The sequence below is a fragment of the Lissotriton helveticus genome, chromosome 3_1 (assembly GCF_964261635.1).
Source record: "Lissotriton helveticus chromosome 3_1, aLisHel1.1, whole genome shotgun sequence".
Taxonomy (NCBI): domain Eukaryota; kingdom Metazoa; phylum Chordata; class Amphibia; order Caudata; family Salamandridae; genus Lissotriton; species Lissotriton helveticus.
The window spans coordinates 1,268,468,995-1,268,492,661 of NC_136061.1; the positions used below are offsets into that span (position 1 = coordinate 1,268,468,995).

Sequence of the window (23,667 nt, forward strand, 5' to 3'; positions counted from 1 at the left end):
CTTAGGGGTAAGAGACTTGCAGGCCGATGGAGTACTGTAAAATGCAGACACTTTCTGCACAGTCTGCACCCAGTAACTGACAGATGGGCATTGAAAGTTTCACCACCAGGCCTGGTCCAAACAACGGGCATTATCAGCCATCACCACATGCCAGCCCCGACAGGAAAGAAACGGCCAGGGTTGCCTAGAGAGATCACAAGTTTGCATCTGAGGTAACAAAGACCAGGGCTGGGTCAGCAGACCGGAAGCAGTCTTCACATGCCATGAAGATCGTGACTTCCGGACCCAGCAGCAGGTAGCAACCAAGAAAATGCGAGCTCGAGAATTTGCAACCTCGCTCATGAGACCGAACAAGGTGCTCCTTGTGTTTCAAGGGCCTATGTAGGTGAGTAGTAACCTTCTCTCTTAGCAGGTGTCAACAAAAGAACGCCGCACTTTCCCTGTTAAAAAAAGTCTAGGTGACTCTTGGCAACCTCGGGGGCCAGTCTAGAATTGATAGATGTGGAAGGCACCAGACGCTGCGCCAGCTTAGAGGCGGCCTGTCCTTACGACCAACCCCTGTTGAAGGGGTGGCGGAGCCAGCTAGACTTGCTGTTCTCAGGGTTGCTGAGCAGGGGTGGATGTCATACTGTTCCACAGGGTAGAGCTGGCGTCTGCCTCGCCCTGAGCCCCCGCTCCCTTCTTTCGGCGGACTCCTTTGTGTCCCGCCATTAATTGCCGGTCCCCCTTGGATCCAAGATGGCGGCGCTGGAGACAATAGGGCGAAGCCGCTGCATCCTTGATTTGCCCGAAAGCTAGCCTTTGGCCCCCCGAGGCCTGCTGCCCCCAATTTGTGACTTGTGTGCGCCTTCCGACCTGGAGGACAGTGGTGGAGCTCATTACAGGCGAAGGAGCAGGTGCCCCCGGGTACCGGATTCTGCGGATGGCCCATTAATGAGGGGCCTTTAACAAGCTCGGCTCACTCCTCCAGAGCCGCACGGCTCTGGAGGGGGATAGCGAGAGAACACCTTCAAAGGCAGGGATCCCAGCGCTGCGAACACAGGGAGCCTTTGAAAGCGATAGCAGCGCGGCGCCGAACATCTGTGGGCCTCTGTGCGCCCATTCGTACAGAGGCTGCTTGTGGGGACGCAAGCATGGGTGGAATGCCTGGCCGGGCTTGCCGTGGCAGATGGGCCGGTGTTGTACGTGAGAGGTTGAGGTAGGGGAAGGGGGCTGGTGCGTTCAGAATCTTCCATTTTACCTTTAGTGTTCTCGACACTGGCGCCCGCAGACAACACAGGAAGGCGCTGCGGCGTGCTGGCACGACCACACGAAGGCGTGCGTTCACAGCGAGACTCGCGCACAATAACACAGGTGTGCAGCGTGGCAACACAAGCATAGCACATGTGCATTGGGCCCCTTAATCTTTGAGGCCCTGTGCCACTGCACCTGCGGCTCGTTTGGTAGCTACGTCCTTTTATTCGCAGACGCTCACACCAATGCGAGCAAACCAGCGCAAACTAAGAAACCTGCAGATACCAGCATTTAAAACCGATGCCCTCTGGAGGAGACCTGTGCACTCTGGTGCAGATGCACTGTGGTGCACATGTGCTCACAGTAGCACACTGGTGCAAAATGCACCGACATGCACAGATGCAGATCTTTACACAAACGAACCCTTTTGTCAGACACCCAGTAGCACACAGGTGCGGAAGAACTTTGTTAAATGGGAAATCACATTGTCTCAGATATATACAGTTGAGCACCTATATGCACACAGGTTCATAAAACGCTGTTATGCAAGAAGCACTCACGCACACTGATGCTTAATGGTGCAGATACGATAACATACTTTCAGTTTGCGTGTATACTGGCTTATGCTGATAGCTACAGCCCCACACAGATGTGCACACAGTAGCAACTACACTCATGCATGTATAAACGCTTGCATAGACTGTCATTTACAGTCTTCCCCGCAGTGCTCAGGCCCAAATACTTTAAACCAAATGTTTTATGTGTATTTGTATAGCGCATGACTCACCTAGGAGGGTGTACTGGCGCTGAATCAGGTGCTATATGGGCTGAGCCAGGGCTGGGTAAAGAGCCAGGTCTTTAGTTTCTTGCAGAATTCAAGAACTGAGGCGATTCTCATGTGTATGGGTAAGTCCTTCCATGCTATAGGAGCCAAGGTATGAAAAGGCAGTACAGCCAGATCTGGGTCTGCGTATGAAGAGGATGCTGTGCGAGTAGGAGTCCGGCTGAAAGGCGGACTCTGGTAGGGTTGTGAAAGGTTATGTAGTTGTTGTGGTATGTAGGGCCAATATTGTGTAAAGCTTTGTGTGCGTGTGGAGCTTGAATAGTTGCTCCCTTGCGAATTGGGAACAAGCAAAGCTTTTTGAGATGCGGGCTGGGAGTTTGAGAGCAAGCCTGGCCACTGAGTTTTGTATGGGCTGGAGTCATCTGATCAGTTGACCGTTGTTTCCGGCATTGAGTGTCTTGCTGCAGTATAACTTGCTGGCAGTGAGTGCTTGGTTGACCATTCTGTGAGTGTTGAGGGAAAGCCATTTGAAGATCTTCACTATGTGGAAGCAGGAGATGCAGACGTTTTCCCTTGGCCGGTCATGGTGAGTTGGTTGTTAATTACTAGTCCAAGGTTCTGTGTTGGTTGCGGCAAGGTGTGTTGTCCGATTTGTAGTAGGCCATCAGGTGGAGTCCCAGAGTGAGGTGTCTTTCCTGAACATTTCTACTTCCTTCTTGTCTGTGTTTGAGGTTTTTGAGTTTCATTCCTCTGGTGATTTCATCTCGTAGGTAGGAAAATTGGTACAGGTGTTTGGTGTCTTGTCAGAGAGGGAGAGTATGAGCTGGATGCCTTCAGTGTAGGATATGTTGTTGATTTCATGGGCACAGGTAATGCTGGAAAATGGGGTCTTGTAGGCATTGACCAGGGTGGGGCTGAGTCGGGATTCTTATGAAACTCTGCAGATGAGCTGGACTACTTCCAAGGCGAAAGAGGACAGGCTGACCAACTGTCGGTCCTGTCAGAAAGAATCACATCCATTGAAATGCCAGCTTTGTGCAGTTGTTGGATAAAGATGGGGTGGGAGAGAGTGCTGCAGAGAGGTACAGTAGGATGAGGGACACAGTGTCACCTCGGTTCTTGATCATCGGGATGCCGTCTGTGGTGATGAAGAGGGTGGTCTCTGCACTGTGGGACTGTGGGAGGGCCTGAATCTGGATTGAGTGGTATCCATGAGATGGTTGTCATTGAGGTGGGTAGCTAGGCTTCTGTTTATCATCTTTTCCAAGACTTTGCTGTGTAGGGTAGCAAGGCGATAGACTGGTAGTTGGTTAGCTCTCAGAGTCTGCAGAGGCTTTTTGGAGGAGGAATAGCACCAAGGTGTGTTTCCAGGCATCTTTGTAGGTGGCTGTGATGATTGAGTCATTCAAGATGTGGGCGAGCGTTGCACCGATAGGGTCCAGACATTTCATGAAGACATGGTGAGGGCAGGGGTCTGAGGAAGCCTGGAGTGTGTGCACTGTATGGTTGTTGTGGTTTCTTGATTGGTGATGATGGGCCAGGTCGTCCGGGTTTTGGTTGAGATGGACACCAGGACTAAGAGTGGAAGGGCCCGCTTGGTGCTAGAAGTTATAGTAGATGCTAGTGATCTTCTTGTTGAAGAATGGGGACAGCTGGGTGCACAGGGCCTGAAAGGGGGTTACGCTGGTGGAGCTTGCTGCCAGGGAGGTGATGTCTTTCACTATGGGGAAGATTTCCTTGGTGCTCTTGGTATTGCTTTCAATGCAGTCAGTGAGCACTGAGCGTTTGGCATTCCTGATTTGCTGTTGGTAGCATTTTTGTAGGTACTTTTCTCGGTGTTGTTCTGACTTTGCGTTCAAGGTGCTTCCAGTGGTGTTTGGTGATCCTGAACTCTTCAGTGTACCAGTTTGCTTGTGGTCTGGTTCTCTTTGCTTTGTTGGCTTTTTGAGAAGCCAGGGTGTCTGCACAAGGATTGAAGTTGGAGGTGGATTCAGGGAGGTTGTTCAACAGTCCACTGCACTAATCAGCTAGGTAGATTATGATAATGAGAAATACCATAAAGGATCCTTCTCAAAGCTGCCACTTTACTGAAAACCATGCATGCCTCTCACACTTTATGCATCTCACTGCTCAGCGCTGTGGCCCTTACAAGATAATAGCACCTCAGTAGTTATCACTAAGGCGATGGAAGGATTTCCAACGTAGGATCAAAATACATAGACGCCTCCCTTCCAGCCACACACATTACATGCGTTAGCATGCTGCCCATGTAGGCAAGTGCTTCATTGCTCCCATACATGGGTTATAAGAGCTATTAGAAATGGTATAGTACTATACAGTGCCCAATAACACTCCTACACTGACGGCACAGGCGCACGCACAGTAGCAGGCTGGAGCTTGTTTCCAAGGGCTCACTGTCGTACTTCTGCACAAATGCTATTTTCCACACAGTCACAGTGAAACGCGCACAGGTTTATCCCTGTGCGTTTGAGGCTGCTCTGTGCCGCATTTGCTAAGTGCTAAATTCATTGCCTCCTGCCTAGGAGTTTAATGCGTGCTGACAAGCCTCACAACTCCGCTGCTATTCCTCCACTCACTTGTCAAGTAAAGGAGTCCCTCCCCCTCGCTCCTCCTCCACCTCCTTGAAGGCATCAGTGCCCTTAAACAGACTTGGTCTTTGTTTCTGCGTGCAGACATAGCTCAGCTCACAGCAACTCCCCCAAGGGCTGCGGGGACTCGCTCATGCCTGGGCTAGGAAGCAGGTGTGGGACGTAAAAGGACCAGCGGAGGTTTGGGCAGAGAGGAGAATGGCTCCCTGGAAGTGGGGCGAAGAAAGGCGGGGTGCGAGCAGAGATGTGCTGACCTTTGCACAGGGCGATGCCTCTGGCAGTCGGACCTGCCATACTAGTGTGGTGGAAGCTCCGCATCTCCCTTTTGGCATGTGCTCACCTGCATCAGAGTAAACGTGGCTTCCATCAGGGCGAGGGCGTGAACGCTATCTTGTTGGTGGAGGGGTCGAATCTTTGGAAATTAGTCTTTCAAAATCCAGACAATAGTCTAAGCTTTCTCACTGGATGAATGGTTGTATGTTGGTGTGCCTGTATCAGTTGGGTGCAGGGAGGTATCATTTTTTTTTTTTGCTAACCCTTGTGTGTTTTCCAGCTGGTGGCAAGCTGTGCGCTGCCCATCTCCCTAATAAAATAAAGTTGCCTCATTGACTAACAGCCCCGGAAAACAGCCTTCCTGTCCAATGGTAATGCTGGCTTTCTTGGCCTCTGGTTTAAGGCATGATATTCTATTTCCATTCCACCTCAAACTCCATATCCCTTACCCAGCAGCAGGCGCCCCACTTTAAGAACCACATTTCTCTATTCATACCGATTTGTTGTTTTGTGTCTCACTTTTACAGCTCCTTTTAGTTCCACTTGTATGAATGGCAACTGGACATGCCCTTCTAGGCCCACAGCTGCACCTATTTCAGTGTTATGACCGTGTTTTTCTGAGCGGCGTTTTGTAGGCGTAATTCTAATCTCATTTATGTAGATGGTTTGGTCAAGACAGTGCCAATTGAATTGTACATAGGTTGGTAAAAGGTGACTATCAGACTTCATCTAGGAGTTCTGGTATTGGAAAGTAGCAGGAGGGTCATTGATTAATGTCTTAACAATGAATAGGTAGGCGCAGCCAATGAGGTTATGACTCTTTATGAGATGACTTTTGTTCCCTATGTTGAAGGTGAGGAGGGAAAGGTCCTACCCAGTTTACCCTGGCAAAAGATTCAGAATTTGGCTCTGACTGGGAGCCACTGGAGGCCCTTGAAAGGCAGGCAGTGCAATCCGAGGAAGGCACTGCATTCTCATTTTTAGGTCTCGCCTGTCGATGCGCATCGAGCAAGGCGAGAGTATTGCGAGTTATCCACTCTTTATCCACACTGCAAGGAATCGTGGCGATTCCTTGCAGTGCCCGTGACTTTTAAGGTCAATGCGCATGCGCATTAAGCTTATGCGCATGCGCATTGACCTTAAAAGTCACGGGCGCGTGCATGTCCGTCTTTGTTTACCCGCTCCGCCCCCTCCCGCCGTGTCGCCTTGCCTACTCTCTTCCACAGCCTCCCCCAGCTCCGCCCCCTCACTACTTGATTGCACGGCCGCTAGGCCGTGCCTCCCCTACTCTCCTCCCCCCTCCTCCCCTGCCTGCCTGCCGCTAGCTGTAGCGCATGTGTATTTAGTTAACGCCTTCGATCAACAGGCTGTGCCAGTTTAAAAGGGTTTATCTTAACGCTTTGTACTCAGGCCAAGCTCATGGTTAAATAAAGAATTATTTCTTGAATCTCTAGAAGCTTTTTCTCCGCACCCGAAGAATAATTAATGTCCTTTGAAAATCAATAAAAGCGCCAACCGTATGCACAAGCTGGGTCAAAGACTGAAGTAATCACACCAAATCTTGGAAGTTGAAAAGTTAATATGTAACAAGCACGCTTGACGCGCTACCAAAACATAGCACTATTGTATTGTAATTGCATTTATATAGCGCTTACTACCCCTGACGAGGCGAGAAGCGCTTACTATGAGAACTATTGCAGACCCCACTGATAACAATAATAAAGCACCTATTTTAACATTGCACAGACAGGTCTTTTGGACGCCTTTTTAAAAGGTGTGAGTTCCAGACCGAACGACCTTCGCGTGCAAACGATTGATTAGCTCACTTCCGGTTAGCATTCCAGGGACACTAATGGGCTGGGAAGGGCCAGTCCAGAAACCAACGAAGAGAAGCTCATGTGTTGCAGTTGCCACTTCCTGTCCAACTCGGAGAGGCGCACCAGGGACCGCGGGACCCGCTGTATGTGAGGTAAGAGACATATACCAGGGCACAGTACTGGCTAAAGCGCCTCCATGGTGGAGTTTTCCTTTACTGCGCAGGGTAGTTAGCGAACTCCCCTGACGTTTTGCACAGAACGCAGATGTTATGAAAGAGGGCGGGGGCTTATGTAAGGCACGCTTTGCGGGCTGCAGCCCCGGTGTCCTCGGTCCCCATGCACTCCACGGATACCGGTTTATTTGGGAACTTCTGCACCTTAAGACTGCATTTGCTTGCGGGGACGCTTCCTTTCACTAAATAAGTCGGCATTTAAGTTTAGAATGTGTTTTTGTTGTTACGCAAGACACTCCTGCGTGGCATTGTGCTTTGGGGATTGTGGGCGGCACCTTTCCTCACCTGGAGGAGCAGGTTTGGGAGTAAGATTAAGGGACGTATTTTTTTAGAGGTTTGATAAAGTTCAGCGGTTCTTCTGGTGAATGACATGCTAATAGAAGCTATTTTTATTTAACGTCCGTTTCTATGTTCTGTAAATAAGAGATTATTACCCACTTAGGTGGCTGTATTGTATTTCAGCATTTATATAGCGCTTACTACTCCTATGTGGGGCACTTAATTGCCTGTCTGCATTGGCAGCCAGCCGCGTTATGCAGGGTGTGTGTTGGGGATTGTGTTGTCTTTCTTTTTTGATCCTGTGTAGTAAGTGTTTCCATGTCGTGCTTGAGGACCACCGAAGTGCGGTCCTTGTGTCACTAGACTTTGTGCCTAATAGTGTGGTTCATGAAGAAGTGGTGGTGAGACAGACACACAGTTTATGTTTTTCTGTAAACTTGCAGGTCCCTCTATAAGGTACTTATTATAATCCTAGTCCATACACAGCTGGTTACTGCACTGGATTGTCCAACCTAATATTTTGTTTTAAGCATGTTTGGTCCTAAGCAGGCCTGGTTAAAGAGAGAGGTGGTGGGAGATCTGCTGGGATGAGCCTTGTTACTATCCTCCTATATCTGAATGACATTGTGAGAGCCCTCAACCCCTCACTCACCCTCACTCTCACTCATCCTCACTCACCCTCAACCCCTCACCCTCACTCACCCTCAACCCCTCACCCTAACTCACCCTCACCCTCACCCTCACTCACCCTCAACCCCTCACTCACCCTCTCACCCTCAACCCCTCAACATCAACCCCTCACCCTCACTCACCCTCACCCTCACTCACCCTCACCCACCCTCACTCACCCTCACCCTCACTCACCCTCACCCTCACTCACCCTCACCCACCCTCACCCTCACCCTCACTCACCCTCACTCACCCTCACCCTCACTCTCACTCACCCTCACTCACCCTCGCTCTCACTCACCCTCAACCCCTCACCCTCACTCACCCTCAACCCCTCACTCACCCTCACTCACCCTCACCCACCCTCACTCACCCTCACTCACCCTCAACCCCTCACCCTCACACAGTGCAATAGGTCTCGGAGCATTTGAGTTAGAGCTTTTAGAAATGTTTATGGCTTTTTTTTTAATTCTTCAGCATTGGCTACAGGAAACAAAAATGCTAAAGATTTACACAAAAACCCATAAACAATTCTAAAAGCACTAACTCTAATGCTGCGAGACCTATTGCATTTCCAATGCTTGTTTTGTTGGCCACCCAGCCGTGTTTCGGACTTTCAGGTGGCACTTGAGCTGTCATTCTTGAGTATCTAGGTGAAGACTGTTTGCGTACTTAATCTTTCAGCAGGATGCCTACCACTTCTCAGGCATGTGATGCCTGGGGTATGAGGGTGCTCTTTGGAGTGACAAAGGTGGATAAAGGTTTCTTTGCTAACTGCGCCAATATGGCAAGTCGTACTTCAGTAGTAAGTAATCAAGTTAAACAAGTTATTTGCAGGCTTCAAGAAGACGGATGTGTGTTGAATAGCTTGTTTGAGTCCTTGGCTCCCCATTGGCTCCCCCGGCAGTTCTCCCGACCTGTATACAGACATGAGACTATAATATGGGATGATAACATGGGGAAATAAGGGTTGAGTGAAAGGTGAGACCAAGGTCCTGGGCGAAGAAGTAAATGTTAGTCCCTGGAGGCCATAGCTGAGTAGTCTTTGCTGGAAAGCATATGACCTGATCCACTTAAGAGATCCTCTACTGACGCGCGTTACTATTTTCAAAGGTTTGCGTGTTGAATACCATCGTAGTGGCCAACAAGGGAGCATTGATGGGAGCTAATCTGCTAGGGGCTGAATATCATCCCTGAAGTGACTGAGCCTTCTCAGCTCTGCTCGGCTAGCATTTAAAGTGTCTGCACCTAAGAACTTTGCAGGAGCTAAGAAAATGATGCACAGCTTCAGGATCACTCTATGCCTCCTTCAGTGTAATATCCTTGGTCTGTACTGAAATCGGTGTCACCTTTTGATATGAGGAAGAATGAAAACGTGCTTGCAGAAACTAAAGAAATCTTTTGAAATGCCTGTGTGCTTTAGTGCTTCTCAAATGACTGACTGTTTAACTGTCTCAAGGAAAAGCATTCCAGGAGAGCATGCTATTTCATCTCAGAATGTTGAGCAGTCTGTTAGGACAAAAGTTGAGAGGTTTCATTTCTGCCAAAGGTGTGCATTTGGATTGTTTTCAGAATTGTATATGATTGCAAGAAGTGTGTAGTGCACTCACCCTAGAACAGCACTGCTACCCATCGTGGCAGAGGTGGTTTGGCAAGGTCTAACATTATGCCCCGAGTGGTTGACCAGATGAGAAACACATTGTGTGTGAGATTGGAGCGCAGTGGGCAGAATGTTGTTCTGGCACACTTCACACACCTCTACCCCTGTGTTAGTGTGTGTAAGATTTTTGTGATTCAAGCAATCAGATTCGAGGTTGCCCATGAAAGTGCAAACGTCCCTGCGATGTAAGGGACATAAAACGTGCATAATGAGCTTTTCTGTTTGGGAGCTGTGGCTCTTCCACAGCTTCCAAAACTTGTTACGGTTCTTGCTTCCTGAACTCAGTAGTTTTAATCATATTCAGGCCATAGGAAGACCTGACTACTTCCAAACTATAGACTAGGAGATGCCACTTCCTTTGGGGTGGGCTCAGCTAAGCAAAGTGGCAGACACTATGACAACTCCTGTTAACCCACCCAGAAACACCCCAGCAAAAGATTGAACTGCTTCGCCATGCTTGCCTTGTACCCTGTGAGGTTAGTGCTGCACAACTATTCTGGCGGCTTTGGGTTCCCAGTCTAGCCCTGTCTAAATGTTGCAAGGAGGGCGGATGAAGCAATAAGAGTCTGTGGACCAATGTTCCAGAAGAAAGGAGAGCTGGAAAGGAGGGATCTGTCCATTCCGATATCCACGGATCAGCTGGGTGCTAGAGGCAGGCTTCGCACCTCTGGTGTAGATGGTCTGCAGAGGCGGCATCTCTGTCCTCTCTTTTTTCACCTGACGCAAGAGTAATTGACTGATATGCCAAATGACTGTGATAGACAGGGGTGCAATGTTTCCCCTTCTCTTTCCTTTCTCTCTGACGTGCGCACACCACACGCACTTGAGTTTTCCCAGTGTTCCGACAAGCGCGCACACAAACGTGCGTTCTCTCAAGGTCTCTTTCACCCACCCACCACACCACATCGCAACAATAGCACTTAAAACATGCAACACAGACAGTAGCAATGCACGTTTCCCAAACACTGAACACATACAGTGCAATCGGCAGACGTTCAAGTACGAGCCGGAGTCCGTACAGTACAGGCAGCATTGCAGATCTAGCTTTTCTCACATGCGTAGCTTGAGTAGGCAGCAGCAGCATTGGCTTCCCTCCAGTGCAGAATAGGTAGATCACAGGCACCAGCCCCAAAGGTTCCTTAACCTAGTGCTAGGTGTTGCCCTTACATCTACAATAGGGCTCCCAAGATCTTATGAAAATCTGAGTGTGTCAAATGCTCCAATACTATACCTTACTCCCATTAGGGATGTCTTCCACCCATGGTCCTTCCTGATTCTAAAGTCACACATCTGGAATGGTTGACTTTAGTATACACAGTAACGTGCATCCAGTGTTCATGAATGTCTTATCCAATACAATAGCGGATCCAAGTAACTCTATAACGACTTGAATGATCTGTGGTGTTGAATGTCTTTGTGTGGTTGTTCCTGTTGGCTTCCACTACTCCATGAGACCGTCTTTCTGCTTTGAGGCATTATGATGCTGTTTCAGACGGCTGATATGAGGTGAGAGAGCTGCTAGTCACCTCCCTTCACTCCCTCCCATCCTGAACGCTTGGTATGGGTGAAACTGGGGCACCTTCTGAGCTGTGATACCTTATATGAAGAGCAAACCTCCTCTAAGGTTACAGCAAGGTCTAATGCCTTTGTCTCCTGTGACTGGCATATGCATAATGCAGCTGAACCTCTAGTGCTTGCTATCTACATCAAAGAAGTGGTATGTCAGACTCTATAGGACTCAATATATAACAGAAGAGTTTGGGGTTCAGGCAGTATAAGACATCTGATCTGCTCAGGCAGGTTAATTTCAGTTGTTTTATTAGGTACAGCAAACGAGCTATATGTAAACACCCTCCTTCTGATTGGTAGGTACCTATGAAAATTCATTAAAAGGATTCCATTTCATCCCCTGAGATGAATATCTCCAGCCTCCTGGCTTGTCGCTTCTAAGAAACAATGCCTACCCATCAAGGGCAACCCTTGATGGGTAGGCAACCCTTTTGACTGTCCCCTCTGTCCCATTTAAAATGTAATTCAAGGCCCAGCAATCCTTGTATGGTTGTATGTGTTCAGTCCCTCTGTATATCGAAGATAAACCCTGTTGCTTCATTTTGCCTTTCCATTGACTCACCAGTCCCCTGTCTCTAAAAGACCTAAATCCCCTTCATGTTATGTTTAACATGTTGCTTCACAGAGACCTATTGTACCATCAAATGCGCTTAAACTTCTTGGAGCGTGCAATGATTTGTGCAGCCACCTCGTGGGCAAAGACTTTTTTTCCCCATGGATTACGGATAGCAGTAATTGCCTCCCCTTACCCCGCACAAGAAAAACACATAAATTCGCTGTTTTTGGGGAAAAAGTAATCTACATTTATTACATATTCCAAAGTACATAAGAGAACTCATACCAGAGGTTCAAATTCGTTGTTTCATACCAATAATTTCGAAAGACACATGCTGCTCCAACGACACCATTTAAAAAAATTGAACGAGTCCTCTGTACCAGTCGAGGAATAGTCCTGGGCCCTCAAACATCCTGCTCTCATGCCAGACTCGCTCTTTGCACCCTACAACCATAAGTCCCAAAACCCGGGATCATACATTGTCCACGATTGTTGGCATAAATTCTAACCTATTTTTTGCAATTAAAAGTAGCATCCCTTGGTAGAAGATGTGTTCATCTGACCGCAGCTGCCAACGGCAGATCAAAGAGGATGTTCATTTGTACCCTGTAAGAACTCAGTTGGGATGGTGCCACTTTGTGGTTGACAGTGCACTGCCCATCAGGTTAGTAATGCACGAAGAGTAGCCCATCTCTGGGTCAAGGGCTATTGCCGTAATGGCCCAGCAGTCCGGTGTGGGCTGGACCAGGCTAGGAACAACCTCCAACAATAAATATATATATGGTGTTTGACCACAAACCAGGTAAACACCTGGCATCATGAATAAAAGCAGAGGTAAATTTAAGATGGATTTGCTTTTTTTAAAAGCTTCGGCTCATGCTGAGGCAGTGGTGCTGCACCATATAATGCAGGGCTGGGGAGGTGCGCTACAGATAGGCCGTAGTCCTATAAAGGTACCCCGTGACATGGCCCTGGGGAGATGATGCTTGCACTAGGGGTTGTTTGTATTGGCTCCAGCATGGTGGTTAGGCAGGGAACAACTCTCAAACTCCTCCATAGAGAAGTGGGCGAGTTCCCTTTGTATCAGAACATTTTGGAGGGCCTGGGGTTTTCTCTCCGATCCAAGTCAATTATTCTGTACAGAAAGGGCCTGTAAGGTGGTCAACCGGGACTTCTTTGAAAGTAGGAGATCGAATGTCTTGCTAAGTCCACAAGATATTTCACAGTGACCTGCAATATGTAAATAGAAATATGTGGATCAAAATTGCAATTTAAAATGTTGTTCTATGATCTGCAATAAATACGGCCTGAGAGTTGTTTATTTTCTAATGTAAAAAATGGCATAGAGTCTCAAGTAAATTTTGCCTTCACAACTATATGGCTTACGGGTGTCCATTTTTGGGACATAACGCTGATCTACTGGGTCTCTGTGCCCCCCAACCAGTGCCCCAAGCCACCTAAAGTGCATTTCCTGAAAGTCGCACTGCTCTCCCGTGCACAGTAGTGCTTGAGGATTGCCATTTTACAAGCCTGCCAGGCATTCCCTTTAAATACTGATATTAAATACTGATAACTGATCTAGCAAGGTAGTCAACTACATCCTTGGCTGAACATGCCTGTCACATAAATGTGGGTGCCATGCCATGTCCTGATTGCGGAGCACAGTCTGCCCCAGAAGTATGTAGCATGAGCACCTCAGGGCCTCTGATGTTCTGTCGGGCCCCGATCAGCTTGTCTGCTCTTCCACAGGGGGCGATATGCAAGTATGAGCTCCATGTCCGGGCCGGGGTGTGCCTCCCCACAGTGCTGTTATTCCCTCGGTCGCTGGCACGGCACGCGGAGTTTGTTCTCACTCTGGACAGGAAGACTGATGGATTCCATTACGGGATCGTGATTCTGCTCCACGTGTCAAGGAGTCCGAGATTAACTTGCTCACCAGTCTGTGACAAACTCAGACGCACGCACAGGCAAAACGGCAGAGGGGCCTGGCCGTTCACAGGCACGCACCCCGCCGAGGCGTCTGCACGCATAGGGTTAAATCTCTGTACAATCCTGGGCTATCTATCGGCCGCCGCACCTCCGGCTTGGCAGACCTTTCTATGGTTGTCCTCAGGCCTCGAGGAACCCGGGACATGATCGGATTGGCCAGCAGTGCAGTCAGATAGGCCCTTACAAAATCAGTCTATCAGGCAAAGAGGACTGACCATGAGTAGAATGTCTAGCAGATCTTGTTATGGTGTCTGACCCCTCCCCCTTACAGGAGAGACTGGAGATTTCTCTCCTGGTCCCCAGTAATCTAGTATTCCTCTGTCAGTAGGGATGCTATTGGCCCACAGCGTCCGAGCGTGAACTTCCCAACCAGTCTGCTTTACCTTCCCTTACTTTCTTGTTCCTAATGCTAGTGGCCCACTTTCAACACCAATACTCCATTTTGAGTTCTGTTGGTACTCGGTTCAGGGGTCCATCACTTTGGGGAAGATGGCAACTGTTTTCAGAGCACGAGTTATTGTATTTTAATAAAAGTCTGGATGCGTACGGCTTGGGCCTCGTCTCCTTGCTTTGGTCAGTAGGCCTGTTTTCCGGCTAGCTGACTGACTGGAAGTGCAGTCAGCCAGCAGTCATTGAGTAGAGCCAATCAATTTGCAATTGAAATGAAGCTGACTTTCTTCAAGTATTTTTTACTCATACAAACGTATTCTCAGAGTCCTGTCTCCCAAAAGTATCCTACTTCAATTAACCCATTTGTACTGGCAGAGCTGTCCATTAAAGGAAAAGGACGCAGGTTAAGGAGGGGTGAGCACAAAGAAATTGAGGGACAATAGGCTCTTTTCAAAAGAGGTGGAAAGCAAGACAGACCTTGCAGAGAAGTGTACATGCAAAGGTGTGGTAGAGTAGCTGAGGAGGACCCTGGAGGGGGGCCAGGAGTTTTTGTCTGTTTTTGGAGGGGATTTAAATCAACACTGATGCCGGAAGAACCCGAGAAGATTGAGTAGATGAAAGGAAGCTGTGCACAGGCATTGATATGGGAATACAGTGGTATATGGGCCATGGGGACAGGAGACTCACAAGGGGATGGGGCATAGACACATAAACGGAAAGGTAAGAAGGGGGATGCATAGCAAGGTGGTTGATGCATGGGACGTAGAGACCTGTGGGTACCCAGTAAATTCCTTGAGGGATATTTGATCACTGACAGTGCGTCCCTGAGAAGCCTTCTCAGAGGATGGTACCCGGCATGTGTGGAGGTTGAGAGATCGACTGACTTAAAGATAGAAGTGTTATAGCTTTGGTGTGACAGTGTGGAAAGATGCAAAGGAATCATTAGGAAATACGCAGAAGAGGAGCAGTTGTATTTCTATTTATTTGTGCTTATTTCGACCAGAAATACAGTGGAGATGTTTCATTAAATAGCACATAGAACTGGAAGGAAAATAAGTCTTAAAAAGAGGGCATCTATCATGATATATTTTAGGTCATCTGCCTCTAATAATATGTCTCTGGGTACTGAGATCCTATTTATGATGTACTCTATTCAAGTAACCTTCTCTGTAGTGGTGTAGGGACGAGGGCACTCGTCCAGGTTAGTCTTAATAGAGGGGGGTCTGTGTGGGATGCTGTGAAGGTGACCAGGACAGTTCTTGGGCATCATTGGTCAGCCAAAGCATTAGTCAACAAGTAGTGTACAGAGACAGCTTGCTCTAGGTGAAGAGAAGACGAGGTTGTTGACTGATCTAAATACCAGAATAAAGAAGTTTAAAAGAGGCTTCTAGCACATTGAGAGAGGCTGGCTGGATTCACGAGGGTAGAGGTGTATTTGAAAAGCAGGTATGATCATAGTGCTGATTTGCGCTGTTTTTCGATCAGGTGGAAGCAGTAGTGCAAGGCGCCAGTGAACGCTGTAGGCTCGCTTGCTGTGAGCTAGGACCACAACCAGGTTGCTGGCAAAGTTAGGATATGGTGGGCAGAGTTTGGGACTGATCTGCAAGGGAGAGATATTGAAAAGATGTGGTTATCCGCAGGAGAGAAGCTATTGGAGAAATTGATTGAGCCGGCCTGTGAGCTTGTGGACTGGGACCAAACCATGTGGGCCTGCCACTGGCAACACTGCGAGGAGCAAGGGGTAAAGTAAATCTAAATAATAAGGTAGCTCAGAGCACAGATCACATGGAGAAAGTACATTCATGAAATAGGCCACTGCATTACTACTCGCTTGCACGCACTGTTTAGGTGTGAAACGTGGTGCTTGGACTGCAAACCAAAATGCTCAGTTCGAGATGCAACCGTGTTACGCATTCAGCTAGTTCACACTGCGAGCCGTGCTGTTAGATGCTGCTTTCGTTGTCTTTTTTGACTGCGCCAGGTCGCCATGTCTCTGGACCAAAGTCTATCCACCACTGGTACACATGAAATCACTGCAGAGCCAGGACCTCCCCAAAGGCCAAACCCAAAGACCCGTGAGTAGCTGTGTCTGTGCTAAGCCACAAATATGTCTGTCTGGTGTGCCTCGAGTAGCACAGAGCCGGGGGGAGGGGGGTTCGCATGGTGGTATACCGATGCTTGGGAACGTGTCCAGCTGTATTTCATGTGACGGCTTAACTCGTTAATGCCGCAGACCTGATTCAGAGCACTGCATTCCCAGATGAAAAGCATGGGTGGAGCCTGCCAAAGCCGAGAGGAGAGGTCCAGCCATGTGGGCAGACGAGAGAAGCTCTATTGAGCAGCTGCCAGTGGGCACAGGCCTGGTAATCCGAGCCGCATATGTGCGCCCTGCGTGTACAAGTGCATGTGCACAGCAGTCTGTTTATAGCTCTGCAGTGAGTCACAAACCCCAGGCATGTCCCCACTGCTGTCGTCTGCGATACAGGGCCTGCGCATACTTCACATGTCCCAGCGCTCATCCCTAGGCTGCAAATGTTGTAAACTGCTCACAGGCGAAGGGAAGTGTTCTTACCGCTTGACAGAGGCTCTCTAGCATGGAGCCTTTTTAAAAGAACAGTTTGTGGCCATAAGGACCCAATCACCCCCTTAGCTTACGGTGAGAGGTACATCCAAAGAGTCTATCTGTCCAGGATAGGCACGCTGACAGATATTGTTGCAGGTAATTCGCTTTGCCCGGGACTGCAGAAGGGACCCTGGTGCATTGGTTTTTTTGGAATCGTTGTCCCAGTAGTAGCTATCAGATCGATGGCTCTTAGCTACCTGTAATCTTCTCTTTTCATGCTTACAGAGATCACACTTCCAGACTTGAAGGTGCCAAAGCCGTCATCACAATGAGGTACTCGGGAAGCTGTGTGTGCAGTGCTGACTTAGCATTGGATGAACAGCACCTCCCTTGCCCTGCTTGCTAACACTGCAGCGCAGCCCAAGAGGGTGGGCTTACATTGCTGACAGTGCGCTAGTCAGCTGGTGCAGTCCTGATGCTGGCATTGCATCGCAGGATCAGACAATTTGCTATTTGAATGCTTGCTTTGGGGACAAAGGTTCACAGCTTTTTGCACCAACTATCCATCATGGTGATGTTTTTTTTCCCGTTTTGCTTTGAAAATGGTAACTTGATATGTTCAGTGACATGTGATTACAGCAGTCGCATGAAGAGTGGCTCCAGTGGTGCCCAGCTTGGCTCCAGGCTGCTCCAAGAAGAAAGGGGGGGCCCAAACGGTGCACATATGATTGTCATTCAGGGTGTAAAGCTTTAACAAGGGGCTAATGGGTGGTGCTTGTGGTTTTCTAGTTTATGGAGCTATATGAGGTTGTACCAGAAAGGCGAGATCCTTCCCTTGTTAAACCCGATAAGCACCATAGCTAGTATCTTTTTTCTTTCCTAAGAGTATGATGAGTAAATGTGTGTGATGTACTAACGACCTATCAAATGGATGTGTGCTTGAAAATGGTGATTAGTTTCTGCATGCCATGAGTAAACAATTCCCCTCGTGCTGGCTCAGATGCTCCCAAGACTTCGAGAAAGACTGCAAAGATACCCTTTGAAATGATTGGCCAGTGCCCAAAAAACTTGAATAAACCTACTTCACTAATCCATCCCAACTGGTATGAACTGAAGCTTGAGGTTAGAGGTCCACTATAAGAATTGGAAGACTTCTAGTGACTTCACCTATAGTGTTTACTAGATCAAAAACTGCAAGTCTCTCTGCTAGGGCCAAGCTAGTGGATGTGCTTTCGGAAAGCTGTTCTTTCTGCCTGCAGACAACTGTGAGGGAACCTAATCAACACAAAAGGAGACCTTGAGGAAGCCACTCGGATTGCTCTGCATCCTCCATCCATTTTCTAAAAGCTGGAGAAGGGCTTACTCAAGACAACAGACCACAGTGTGTGCAGGCAAAATCTTCTCCGGGAGAAGGCTTACTTGTACCATCAATGACTTTATAGTAAGCAGAAACTCTCCTCTTTGATATCCACCTGACCTCCGCTAAGTCAGTAAAACCTTGCATGAGCACTTAATCGGGTTTGGGCCTTGGTATTGTAAAAAATTTACCTGGCCATAATGGGGATGTACTATTACACTACCTAGCTCTTGAGAGGTGCTTGCCCAGCTCATAAACTGAGGGGAAAATTCCAATGTATGACTTTATCTTGTCTGAGTTTAGAGTACAAACTCTTATTTCACATTTGAACAAGTCATTAACCATTCTGAAATAAAGAGAAGCTCCCCCAGTGCCACTGGTCCCACAAAACTAATATGTACAGTACTAGACGTATGTCATGCTTAAGTCTAGCCAGGTCATCTTGTAGCACGAATCGAATTAAAATTTCAAACTCCACTAAAATTTACTGAGATTTTTACTTTCTGTGTTTTAGGGGTCACCTATCTTTAACAGGAGTCTAACCGTGTAACTCAGTGGCTCTGGATCTTTTTGAGCAACGCTGGTTGAAGGAGCATGCCAGTAGCCTATAGTGACGGCTGACCCAACCATGAGTTAACATAGGCCATTATTCTGTAGGAGGCCCAAACTATTTTGAATGCACCAACTTTACTTTATTAGATTTAAGCTTATTTTTGGAAGAAAAAAAACTTCAATCAGTGCAGGTGTTTCGTAACTCTAGGGAGACGTTTAGTAGCAAGTAGCTCATGGAATTCATCAGACACTGCTTCCTGTATCATTGAACTGCCATATCTATTGGGGCACCTCCATTGACCTTAATATTAAGCCATTCAGTACTCTGGAGAGCTCTGGATTTATCCATGGTGCTGAAACTGTAGGATGAAACCAGCCATTTGTTTTTGGCTTGCACAGCATAAACAAGACCCACGACTTGTCAACGCACTTTCCTTTGCAAATGAAGATAACTCATTATTTCTTGTGAGAAGTATTTCATCAAAATAAACGGTGGCACAAAACCTGAATCCGCTTGTGAACTGACAAACTGGGCCCTAATCCTAATACAATTTTTCATGAACTGTTAAGCCTAGAGACGTTAACGCTTTATCTTCATCATTTTTACTGTACCTTAATTCCAAGATGCTACAGGCTGATCATTCCTGTGTGTGTGGTATAGTTGTGATTTTCTCTGTCTGCCTCAATCCCAGAGGACCTCACATGAGCCTGGTATTGACTGCTCGACTGACTTACCCCACAAGAGAGTAGAAGACTTTTGAGGCCGAGCTTTCTCGCTTAGGCTAAATATCCAGCACCCTGGCCGAAGGGAACACCTCGCATTTTGATACTGCTAGGTGGTCTCTACAGCTTGACTCTGCGGAAGAGGACTAGAGGAGGTACTGTTTTGATCTGCAGTGTAGTGTAGGGGGTGGTATAATGTTGATACAGCATGGCAACACGACCCTTCAGTTGCTGAAGCTGCAAGCTGTGACTGGCATGGTCCTATTGCTGATACTACAGGGTAGGAAGTGAGGACTCGTGGTGTCCTAATGCCGGCACTGCAGGCAGCATTGTTGTCATTAAGATGCTGACACTGCAGGGCAAGACTATTTGCAGTTCTGTAAGGATGGTTGTGTTATTCCATTTGTGAAACGTCAAGACTAGGAAATGGGTGTCCTGTTAACATTGCTGAGCAAAGTTATGGAAACTGCTCTCCAGCACTCACTGCAAGGCAGAAGAATTTAATTTAAATGTTTAGTGTGTTATTTCAATATATGTGTGTTTTATTTTCTGATTTATGTAGTTTGATATCCCGTAGGGAAGGTTGCTGAAGTGTTTTTAAATGAAACTCAGTTGACGCTGCAGGCCAGGAAAGTGAAGGTGCTGTCCGACTGTGGTGCTGTCCTAATAGTGGAACTGCAGGGCAAGATTGAGAGCTGTGCTGAAACCATTATTCCTCAGTGTCATGTCCTATGAATGGTATGCCCAGCCATTGGTCCCATGCTCACTGTGCCACTGGCCTCAAGCTGTACCTCAGTAACGAGACCTAACTAGGCCGAAACTAGTATAGGTTTACTTTTGTCCTGATTAAAAGACCACGGCCTGGCAATTCGTGCTCTAGTGTCCCTATTGGAGAAGAACCAGTACTGATTTGCATATGACTGATTCCTGTCTGAGGTAGAATTCAGGGCATAACATCGATGGACCGGAATGTGGCCCAGCAATGCGCTGTGGCAGGGACGAATCAATCAATCAATCAATCAATCAATCAATCAATCGAATTCTACCATTCTAACCATCCATCACCTTTTTGTTGTCCTCGGTTTGTCCAATATCGACACTGTTCTCAGTCCCCAGTGAAGAGACACTTCCTTCACGTCTGACAGAGCAGTCCTCTAAGCCACGTTGACCACGTGTGTGTGTGTGTGTATGCTCTCCTAGCACTGTAACCTACAGCCTGACTCTCCCCTGCGGGTGTGAGTGAAGGCCAACCTTGGAGTGCTGTGGGTCAGAGTTGAAACTCCAGCCCTGTTCTTTCCACCATGCTAGTCTGTGGGTGAAGCTTCCGCCCTTGTCTCTTACTGCTGTGAGTTTTACTGAAGCCCCAGGTCTGGGCCTGCGAGAAAAGCCCCGCCCTGTTCTCGCCACCCCTCCTGGGTTATGAGTGGAGGTTAACGCCTGTATTCTTCCATGTGAGGGGCAAAGCAGCCCTGTATCGTCCATCTCAGCAGCGAGTGTGTGCTCGAAGCTCCGCCTTTGGTTTTCCTATACTTGCGGTGTGTCTGAGTGAAGCCCTTCGGGTCTGAGAGTGAAGCCCCAGCCCTGGACTCTCCATACCTGCGTACGGCCAGTGAGTGAAGCCTGTGCCCACATGTCTGCGGATCTGAGGACGAGGCCCTGTAATTTACCTTCTTGCTCCGGGTCTGTCATCGAAGCCACAGGCCCGGCCTCTCCACCCCTGCTACGGGTCTGTGAGGGAAACCTCGGCCTTGCTTCTCTGTCCGGCTGGCCTCACTGCCTCAGCCCTACCTCCACCGGGAGAGGCTCCCTGGCCCGGTCAGGCGGGGTGGAACCGGTTAATGTGTCCGGAATGTGCCGAGCCGGGCCCTGTCCCCGCGGAGCTGGAGAGCCGCTGCCTCCCCGGACTCCAGCAGCAGAGAAACTGGATCTGGAGGAGAAGGAGGTGTCTGATCTCAGCTGCAGCTCTGGCGGGGTCAAGGAAGGGCACCGCCGTCCAGATGCAGCCGTTCCCGCGTCTGTGCAGACTCGGGCCCTCGGTGGTGTACCGTGTCCCATCTGCATAATGAGAGGAGCCGGCCCCGCCCCAGGCTGTAACCGATCTCCCGGCCCGAGAGCCCAGGGAGGGCCGCAGCACTCGGTACCTTCAGTGGGGAGAGGTGGAAGGAAGCAGGGAGCTGCAGTCCTGGGGGGAGTCCGGCCGCACTCTGTCTCAAGAGAGGTGTGAGGAAGCGGACCCCTCACCCCCGAGACTGCTCAAGGCAGCGTAACGCCGCGATAGTCATTTATTCGGTTTGTCTTGGTGGCATGAGAGCCATATACTGGACGGTATACATAGTGTAGGAAGGCAGGCGGGCATCTTGTATACTGTCTGCAGCCCTTTCATGGGCATCATAACCCATACTCTTTGCATGCACGGGGCAGGTGGGCACCGGGAGGTGGGACTGCCCTGTCCCAAGCGTACGAAATTTTCCATAACGCCATTTTACTGTACATAGAGTGTCTGCAGGTGCGTGCAGCGTATGCTGCAGCCTGCAGCGCTCTTCCGGCTTCAGGATCACGTGCATAAACACTACAGGCTAGTTTGTACGTGCGCAGCTAGTTCGGCCACTGCGTGCCTACATAGTTCACGAGGGCCGGTGAGTACACACTGCAGGAGGGTAGACGTTGGCGGGAGCTGCACCGGCTTTCCCTATTAACGGCGCCAGGGATGGCTGACCAGAACATGGTGGAATTAGTGTCACCGGTCTTTATAGCGGTGCGAAGGTCTGTCTGGGTTCCCTGACTCGCCTTTCCTGCTCCACCCTTGTTTGATACCATTTCTGTGAACATTTCTGTCAAGTTCCTTCCTCATCCCCCTTTCTCACACTGGGTCTGTTAGTGCCCCCAAGGGTGGCTTATCGCAGTTATTGGCAGCACCCCGTTTTATCATTTTGTTGCTTCTTTACGTTTCTGGCGTGTCGATACAGGTAGGGGCTGTGGTTTCCCAAAGGCTCTATTTAGTATTTGAGTCTGCTCGTGATACTCGCCCCCCCCCCCTTTAATTGCTCGTTTATATATGGGCGAGTTTTGTAAGGTGCCCGTTGCACCGGTCAGCGAGTACAGAAGCCGGGTTATCTTTGTCATGGTGCTTTCTTGGACGTAAGTCTAATCTGAATGTGGACCACTTACTGCCAGGGAACGAGTGTGCAGCTTTCTGCAAAACACAAGCAGAGCTGCCTCGCGGTACCAAGGGCAGCGGCGCCGCTCTCCGCCTCTTGGTGGCGGTGTAGGACATCGTAAAGGCATGTTGTCTGGGAAGCCATGTGTCCTCATGTTTGTTTTATTTCTCTTGCGCGCCCTTGTCTGCGCCTGACAGCTGATTCAGTTCGCTCGTGGATGTGACGCCGGAAGCCAAAAGGCCCAGAGGAAACGAGTCCATGCCCAGCAGTAACGGCAGGCTCCGAGGACGGGGTTGCAGTGCACGGAGGCGAGCGAGGGGAGCCCTCGAAATAGACAGCATTTTAAATACAATGTAATTAGATGATATTTTAAATAAGATCGGATTTGCAGATGGTTTTACTGAATTGAAGGATTGTAGTGGATATTCATACCTTAAAAGGACCGGTGAGTAAAACCGTTTGTTGTGGCTTTCTTAACCTAGTCTGGCAATGCTTCTGAATAGACACCTTTTGAGCTCTGGCTCATAGCGCAGCTGTCGAGTGGCATTTTGTAGTCAACGTAAAAAACAGAATTCATAACAACTATTGAGAGAGGGGCGTCGGAGTCACCCTCATACATGTTGGTGGTCTTGAGTAGCAGGACATTGTTGCTTATGGTGTCAAGCCAGTGATCTTGGCTGTGTGCCGGATCTGTTTATGTAAAGTTACGTTAAAGGCAGTAGGCCTGAGATATTTGTTGTGAAAATGGCTTTTTTTCAAGTCACTAGGCATTTAAGGGTGAATTGTTAATATTGTGTATTAAAGCCTGCTGAAGGGTGTGTCGTTACATGGAATTTCAGATTGCAGTAGTATGCAAGAGTTTTGGTGTTGCTTCCCCCCTCTCTCAAACAGTAGGCGTAGAAGATTTCATTGTGATAATCCTTTAGACTGTTATGTTAGGTTGGTTTTATAAGGTGCACAGCAAACCAACAAGGGTTTCCCAGCGCCGGCCTGAAAAAAACGTAAAGCAGCAGAGAAGTAAAGATTACTGATTAAACAAACAAGTCTTTAAAAGTTTACAAACATTTGCATATATTGTTTCACTGCGACGTGCTATGGGGAGAGAGTTCCACAGGGATGGACCCAAGTAAGCAAACGAGCGACCCTCCAGTCCTCGTAAGCTTGACTCTGGGAATCGAGAATTTTCCCTGGGTAGAGGAGCGTAACAAATGAGAGGGTTGGTAGGGATGAACCAGATATTGAGGAGCTGTACC

General features: G+C 48.5%; 1 protein-coding gene across 2 annotated transcripts in view; it reads left to right on the plus strand.

Moving 5' to 3' along the window:
- Positions 1 to 23,667, plus strand: part of AHDC1 (AT-hook DNA binding motif containing 1) — a 363,715-nt gene that overhangs the window by 84,900 nt on the left and 255,148 nt on the right. Inside the window, exon 1 of one of the 2 annotated variants that reach the window (XM_078681931.1) lies at positions 22,682 to 22,859. The exons of the other annotated variant lie outside the window; for it this stretch is intronic. The gene's annotated coding sequence lies outside the window, so the exon portion shown is untranslated. Of the gene's footprint in view, positions 1 to 22,681; positions 22,860 to 23,667 lie in introns of those variants that run through there. 2 annotated transcript variants of the gene reach the window in all.